The sequence below is a fragment of the Carassius gibelio genome, chromosome B7 (genome assembly GCF_023724105.1).
Source record: "Carassius gibelio isolate Cgi1373 ecotype wild population from Czech Republic chromosome B7, carGib1.2-hapl.c, whole genome shotgun sequence".
Taxonomy (NCBI): Eukaryota; Metazoa; Chordata; class Actinopteri; order Cypriniformes; family Cyprinidae; genus Carassius; species Carassius gibelio.
In genome coordinates, this window is record NC_068402.1 from 28419254 (window position 1) to 28424948 (window position 5695).

The 5695-nt window shown below is 34.0% G+C and overlaps 1 long non-coding RNA gene across 1 annotated transcript; it reads left to right on the top strand.

The window, feature by feature from the left end:
* The first annotated feature begins 283 nt into the window (after positions 1-283).
* Positions 284-4769, top strand: LOC127962152 (uncharacterized). The gene is made up of 3 exons (XR_008154524.1): positions 284-422; positions 4336-4405; positions 4477-4769. It is a non-coding gene; the product is annotated as an uncharacterized LOC127962152 (long non-coding RNA).
* Positions 4770-5695: the final 926 nt, after the last annotated feature.

Consider the following 5695-nt stretch of genomic DNA (forward strand, 5'->3'; position numbering starts at 1 on the left):
AAATCAGAGGTTTAGGTAGGCTAATATCAGACAACAAGAAAACATCCACATCTTTCTTTCTTTCTTTCTTTCTTTCTTTCTTTCTTTCTTTCTTTCTTTCTTTCTAAATCACCAAAAATATATTTATAGCCAAGGCCTAGTGATAAGCCTGTGGCTGTGATGCCTGTAACTAGTCTTAGTGGTTTTGACACAACCAGGAACATTGGTGTGAAAGCACAACCGATACACTCAACAGTTAGCTTTAGTGGTGTCGAGCTTGGAATACATCAGTGTGGTTCAGGAACGTAATCCTATCAGAGGCCTATGGGGAGAAGGAGGGGAAGAGGCAATGGGAGGAGGAGAAGGAAAAGAAGGAATCATGAAATTAGATGCAGCTCTAGGGAGGAAGAAGGAGAAGTGAGAGATTTATGGAAGAGAGAGAAGTAAGAGCTTTACCCTTTTAGTGTGTGTGTATGTGAGCATGTGTATGTGTGTGTGTGTATATGTCCCCAGGCGATAGAGTGTGTAAAGTGAACAACTGCAGACAGGAAAAGCTCTTTCTCTCACACAGGGACTGGCACAGGGAGCACATTGTCCCCGGTAACAACCTCTTTTTGGTGTCCTGGGGGCGTATTACAGAAAGTTTCTTATCTTAGGTCTCAACTTAAAATATGATATGTTAAATTATGATTTTTTTTTTTCATAAATTCATATTACAGAAGAAAATCTTAACTTGATTTGGGATACCTATCCTATTTTGCAAGATCGTATCTTATTAGGAAATCTTAAATTTCATTATCAAGCCCGACAATCCACTCTCAGGTCTGTTACCAAGCAACCAACACTACACAAGCTGCTGATGAGGTAAACAAAAAATAGAAGCTACTTCACTTTGAAAATCGCCTTTTGCAAAAAAACTGTAAGGCATTAGTCACTTGCACGATAACCGGTAGTACTCTGTGATGCTTTGTTGGTCTCTGTAATGCTGGTTGCAGTTCCTGCTAGCTGTAATGTCATGATACGCGGCAGTTTGTAATTACTTATAAGTGTTATGTCATCAAAATGTAACAACTTCAGGGGCATTCAAGAGTCTTTCTACCAATAAACATCCCCGTTCTTCATTTAAAATTTTCAATAAATGTAACACCATTGTTAGAAAGCACAACTGTAAGCATTTTTTTTTTTTTTTTTTTTTTTTCGTTAGCTTTCAAATAATTTTGAAGTTAGGAAAGCTGGTTTCCTAGAGTTAAGAATGTTTTTCGTTTTTGACAAGTAATGAGGTCCTAAATGTGGTCCTAACTCAAATTCATGGTTACCAAACAGATAAGATAAGATATTAAAGTTAGGATCTTTCAGTAATACACCCCCTGGACTGCCTATGAAACAAATGTTTTGAATCATTTATCATATCATAAAGTCATGAGAATAATATTAATTTTCTTTTTTTTCATATATCATTTTTTTTTTTTTCAATGCAAGCTATTTTCTCAATCTGACTGTAAACACTTTCAGTTTCATGATTCTTATCCTGGTAATAGCTCCACTGAGCTTTTTTGGTTCGTGAAATTGAAAGTTTTCCTAATAGCTATAAATCATTGTGCATCTGACAGTGCCTTTAGGAACACTTCTATACTATAGACATTTTATTCTGTCACCTTATTAACATATTTTAGGTAATGCTGGTCTTTGGATCCTGCTTTCATTTCATTATTACTTCGCTGTTGAAATATGTGAACATATGCTGTGTGAATTAATGCATGAAACTCCAAACCCATACATTATTCAAAAACCAAAAATAATTAAAAAAAAATGTACATTTTACACAAATTAATTCACAGCCTGAGGCATAAAAATACCTAGGTCTTAGACATAAATTCAGAAGTAATACTGGTTTAATTTAAGTTTGTTCAAGAAAATAGCAGCCTCATTTAATTTTTTTTTTTTTTTTTTTTGTATGAAGAAATCTCTGTGTTGTATTCCCTCTTCCCTGGATTGTTGAATGGTCTAAACGTGCTTGTTTAACAGAATCTAGCCAGTGGAGCCTTGGGTGGGAAGGGTTTGTCTGGCTAATGTAAATTGGCTTAAATGGGCCCTTGATTTATGTGTGCAAGATGGAGTGTAGAGTGTTATGTCTCCCTCTCTGTTAGATACAGAATGAGTCACAGTCTGTTTTACTTTTGCAAGCTCTCTCTCTCTCTCTCTCTCTCCCTCTGCCCATTTCTAGTTTGTAGAAGGTGCATGTTTTCTGTCCATGTTGCAATGGCTTTGCCTCACAGTCAGCTTTTCTGTAAGTGTTGATGAAATCGCTCAAAGGGGGGGGCTACTGGGATTACCAGAGTAAAAAATTATCATGACGCATAGATTTGCCAGAAGCAATTTTAATGATGTACACGTCTTTGTTTTATTTCCTCGTTTAAAATAAATGCTCAAGTTTATTCATTCATTCACTTGTTTACATATTTTAATTATGTACTTATATAAAAATTTGATAGCCCCATTTTTTTTTTTTACTTATTTGCTTTTCCATTTTATTATTAATTTATTTCCTTGTGTTTGAAATGAATGTTCAGTTTTAATTTGCATCTTTATTTATTTATTCATTCACTTATTTCCTCATGCCTTTTATTTTTCCCTTGTTTGAAATTAATGCACAAGTTTTGCTTTGAAGGGATTCATCCAAGACCAGAATAATCACTAAGGTAAGGTTTAGAGTCCAGCCACAGACAAACAAGGTTATTTACCATGTCAATCAGAGATAACGATGGTGTCCATGCAAAACAAACAGTAAACACAATGAAATCTGAGAGAGAAATGCAAAAACTAATATCCTGAGATTTAGGCCAAAGCTAAAGCAACACGACTGGTCAAGTTTTGGATCTCGTTAGTCTTATATTCACTGAGTGCTATACATGCGCTCAAACAAACTCAGTCTCTTTGATCTTTTTGCTGGATAGGACAACATGATATATGCAAATTAATTCCAGAGAAAGGTTGTAACACTATTTACTCTTAAATGTACATTCTCCAGGGGAATACAGGCCTAACCGCTGAGCTTTCCATCTGTGGAATCATATTAGAATCTGCACAGCACTAAAACAAACATAAAGCTGCCTAAAATAGTGTACATTTCGATAATGGAATCTGGTGGACAAAGAAATCTGTATTACCAAGGGGAAAGTCTTATCTAGTGATGGCCAGACTATGCCACACTGGGATGGAACAAGAAATACACAGAACAAAAGAGAGCAAGAGAGAATCAGGGGGGTGGAGGACTGTGATTGTGGGCAATCTATATCTGTAGGATCTGCAGGTCATTTAAGGGAGGTAGCTTGTTTCATTAGTCTGTTTTGTAATGATACTCTCTGATTCCCATCTTGTCCCACATTGATTTATGACTAGGGCGGTTGGGAGTTTGCAGAAATACTTACGCCAACTGCTCAAATAAGATAAGGAGCATTGCTTTACTCATTGTTTGGTAAACCATGTACATCAAGCACAATGTTCGAAGGCAATTTTTCTCGCTTTTTCTTGTCTTTGTCCATCAAGCTTTTAGAATTCGCTGGAAACCATTCATTCATGAGGCAACTGTCAATTGCAATTTGCCTGTTATGCATGCTATATCATAGACTGAGAGAGTTTACTCTGCATGTCGAGAACATTATGATAAAACATGAGTGTACTGGTAATTTGTTTCTGTGTGAATGACACAGAGACAGTTCTCTGTCATCCTGATTAGGCTGTTGAAACATTTGCATACGGCCATACTTACATGTAGAACACTTACAGTCACTACATTCTGCTTCCTCTAGTGATGAGTAATACAGCAGTTGCTTTGTCTTAAACATATGGATATGCAAATTAGAAAATCCAGAATCAGTCTGAGGGTGACATACTTTACATTACCACACTGTTAACCCTTGCTGTATTTTCTAGGGTAAATAAATGTAAAATAGCCAGTGTTTTGCTGTACTGCATATAAAAAGACACCAACATAGAGCAAATTTCCAATATGCCTGTGGAATGCAGAAGTGCCCTTGTACATTTAAGAAATTCTCCTCGTTTAGGCCTCATATGCACAGAAATCACAGGCAGTCACAAAAACAAGATAAAGTTATACATAGGCATCCACAGGCGAACCTCCACTGTCAGGTCCTAGGGTGTGCATTTGTGGCTTGTAATTTTTCAGAGCTGTGCTTCCACTTGCAAATTCATATGAGATGGTAGAAAAGTTTGCTCACTCCCTTTAATGCACTAATTTTTATTTAAATAATTAAATAAAACGATTAAAATAAACCCTTTTAAATAGAATATTGCTACATTTTTGCTGAGTAATCTTTTTTTTATGTTGTTTTCAAGGAAACTTCCACCAAGATGTCAATGGAGACTGAGCAAACCCTACCAGCCACACCAAGGCTCATCATGCTTGGTAAGCATAAAATATATAGTAAACAACCTATGTTTCTTTGCAGTTTTCATGGTGACTTTTCATTTTTTCAGGAGATAAACTTCTAACCTCAAGTGGATGGTCAGCATTGAGGGGAAAGAGACACATTGCACTGAAGAGAAGCTGGATTTTGCTGCAGCACTCTCTGCGTTTTTTGGTTGCTTTTATATATTTTTTTATATTAAAGACCAGGAGTCAGCCAGTGCCACACTTGAGCTTATTCAAAGGTCAGTGTTAAAAATCATTATGTCCAATCATGGTTTTATTTAAGGAATATCTTTTTTGCCAATATGTATTTGTTGTTTTACTTGGTTCTCATAATACAGGTATATATATATATATATATTTTTTTTTTTTCTTTTTCATTTTTTTTTCAGCCGCAAAACTGGGTCTATAGTTAAAAGAAAGGTTCAAAATGTTAAATCCACATGTCCATACATTTGCAGAACCTTACCGAATTTGCATAGAAAACATGTAATTAAGTAAGCAAAATCAATATTTCTTAATACTTTCATTATAAAGACAAACTGGTAATTTAATTTTTGTTGAATTATTACAGGTTTGGAACAACATGTGGGTCAATGGTGACTGAGTATTATATTTTGTCACTACATATTTTGTGTGTGTGTGTGATACTGTAAAGGAAGAAAACATTATTTCTATTCTGTTATAATTTTATTGTAAATATTGATTCATTAATTTGCTTTTATTGAAAATATTAATTAAGTTACTAAAATACACTGGCGTTGTTGTTTATTTATTTTACTTTTGTTATTATATTGTTAAGGAAATAAGAATACTTGTATTTTGTTTAGAATTTTTACTGATGTTGTAAGATGTTATTTAGCCAATTCTATAGATAATGTGGTTGTTTTTGTGTTCTTTTTTTTCTACTCATTTTAGTATATGTTCTGATTTGTTTAATTTTGTGATATATTTCATTTTATGTATTTGTTTTTCCCAAATTAATAAAATATATTTGTATGAACATTTTATATGCATTCTCAAAAAAAAAAAAAAAAAAAAAAATATATATATATATATATATATATATATATATATATATATATATATATATTGTCATTCTGGTGTTACTCAAATATTATATACAGTAAATTTATATGCAGTATTCTACTGAGTGGTTTCGTGCAATTACAGTAAATAACTGCAAACACTCCAGCCAGTTATACACTGTAATTCTTTATTTACAGTATATAACTGGCAACACTGTTGCCAGTTAGTCATCGTAATGGTTCAGTTACAGTAAAATAC